Source organism: Arachis duranensis, chromosome 10 (genome assembly GCF_000817695.3).
Source record: "Arachis duranensis cultivar V14167 chromosome 10, aradu.V14167.gnm2.J7QH, whole genome shotgun sequence".
In the NCBI taxonomy this organism is placed as follows: domain Eukaryota; kingdom Viridiplantae; phylum Streptophyta; class Magnoliopsida; order Fabales; family Fabaceae; genus Arachis; species Arachis duranensis.
This window is the reverse complement of record NC_029781.3, coordinates 86,055,496-86,057,940: the sequence shown is the minus strand read 5'-3', so window position 1 is coordinate 86,057,940 and position 2,445 is coordinate 86,055,496. Positions and strand designations below refer to the sequence as shown.

General features: G+C 32.0%; 1 long non-coding RNA gene across 1 annotated transcript in view; it reads right to left on the bottom strand.

The window, feature by feature from the left end:
- LOC127742433 (uncharacterized) overlaps nucleotides 1–1,521 on the bottom strand; it is a 25,348-nt gene extending 23,827 nt beyond the window's left edge. Inside the window, exon 1 of the long non-coding RNA XR_008003689.1 lies at nucleotides 1,469–1,521. This is a non-coding gene — a long non-coding RNA (uncharacterized LOC127742433). The remainder of the gene's footprint in view (nucleotides 1–1,468) is intronic.
- Nucleotides 1,522–2,445: the final 924 nt, after the last annotated feature.

The following is a 2,445-nucleotide window of genomic DNA, read 5'->3' as shown; positions in this document are numbered from 1 at the left end:
TTTTTTAATTTTTTAAAATTTTAATTTATATTATTATTTAATTTATATGATAGAACTAAAAAAAATTAGTATTCCACTATAATTGCCATCGAAAGAATTTTACTTTCATAAAACTATAACTCGATGAAGAAAATATATATATATACTACTAATAAACACTTTTAATTTAGTCTTTAGATGAAATATTTTCTTTAAATATATACCATTATGTCATCATCATCAGCAAAGTTTCTTATAATAAATAATGATGAGATTAATTAATTTACTCAAAGGGAGTTAACATAGTGAGAGTGGACTAATGAAGAGTCGTAACTTAAATGAAGGGCAAATAGAAAAACAATACTAGTCACCTACCATTAAAATTAAAAAAGAATTGTGTTAAGACTGTTAGCTATATCTTTGTAGAAATGTGATAGAAGATCATTCATATCTTCATAACATCATCAACAACTCGCATCCAAATCTTAAACACTTAGTTAAGAGTTTACACGAAAACAGTTTCAACCTATCTGTCTCTAAATATCTCTCTAAATATCTTTAATTTAATTTATATTATTTTAATTTTAAATTAAACAATAATATAAATTAAAATTTTAAAAAATTTAAAATATTTAATCAAAATCAATCAAAACATGCCAATTTCATCCCTTTTCTTTGAAATCAATTGAAATGTATCAAATTCAACGTCAAGCCTCCTTGACTCACACATTGACACATTACCATAATTCACAAAACCGCCATATAACCATTTTTACCCATTTCAAACAAATGGCTAAATTACAAACACATCAACATGTCATACATCCTTCCTCATCCCAATTTCCAACAATACTATTTCCAATCAACCATCATTATACATGATCAATATCATACTCACTATCACGTGGTTTCATCCCCAAATTAACCTCAATCATTCCTCAAACATATATCACAACATACATATCTCTCATGCATTATCATACCATCAAGGCATCAATAATCATGATCACATATATGACCACATAACATACCTCAACCAAAACCAAACATACCTCATCTATACAATTTCACCAAAAATTACCAATTTCCACACTTCAACTCCTCAAACCTCATTATTCAATAACCCACCCAATCATTCATATATTCATTATTTGAAATTCATCCAATCACTTGTGTCATTATACAATGCACACATCAACTTACCTTCCTTACCTCTTTCCGGCCTCCGGCCCAAAATTTACGGCCTCCGGCCCAATTCACAATTTAAATGCATAAACCACAAATCAATACTCATTACCCAATACATCGAATTTTCAATACACCACGCATACAAGGCCACACAATTCTCAACCCAATCATCAATTCACATTACATACCAACTATGCATATTAGCACCAACCATTTACACAATCCAAACTTAATCCTAGAGGCATCTAGCCTAGGAATTCTCATCACACCACACGGTACTTAAATGAAACTTAAACCGTACCTCTTGTAGCCAAATCAATTGAGCCTCTTCTTTAGAAGTCTCCACCAACCTTAGTCCCAAGCCTCACCAAAGCTCCTCAAGCAACACCAATCTCCCAATTATGCACCAAGCTCATCAAATACACTAACATAACCAATATCACATACATACATCAACCTAGGGCTCATAAAAATGACAAATCACAAGGGTTTGAGCACTTCTTACCTCAGTCCATATGAAGTAGGGATAGAACCCACTTAGAATCCATGTTGGAGTATCCCTAAACACCCAAAATCACAAGATTTCAACACTAACTTCCCAAAAACGTGTAACAGTGGAGAATTTCGAAAACTAACCTCTCTTTTAGGGTAAAAATGAGCTGAAATGCTCATAACTAATGTTTATATATGTTGGGTCTTGGGCTCACTTAGGCCCAATTCACTTATTTTTGTCCGTTGGCCCAATTTTGGACCAAAACCTTTAACATTAGCGCTCTAAATCGCACTTCAAATATTTCTACCTCCCCTAATTATAATTCCTCATTTCTTAATCTTATTTACTCATAATCAATTTTCTCAACTGCAGTACCAGACAGGCCTCAGCCGGTACTGCTGGTCAAAATTCCACTGCGCGCTTTTACGCGGAAAACTATGTCTTCCGACTCAGAAAAATTCACTGAATCCAAATATTATATTTAAATCATCAAATTCCAATTGCCAAATCTTCCACCCATATTCGCTCCTACTTAACTTATTATTTGATTAATTTCGGTTAGACCGGGTATTACAGATGATGACGTGTCACGTTAAGTATCATGTGTCACTAAATAATTGATTGTCGTGTTAGGTCAATGACACTTAGCACGCCACGTGTCACTTGACATATAAAAAAGATATTTATAATCAAAATCATTCCTGAAAATTTAAACGTAAGTTATTTTTATCCCTAAAATTTTAAAAATTAATCAAATTAGTCCTTAAATAATTTTTTTATTTTTT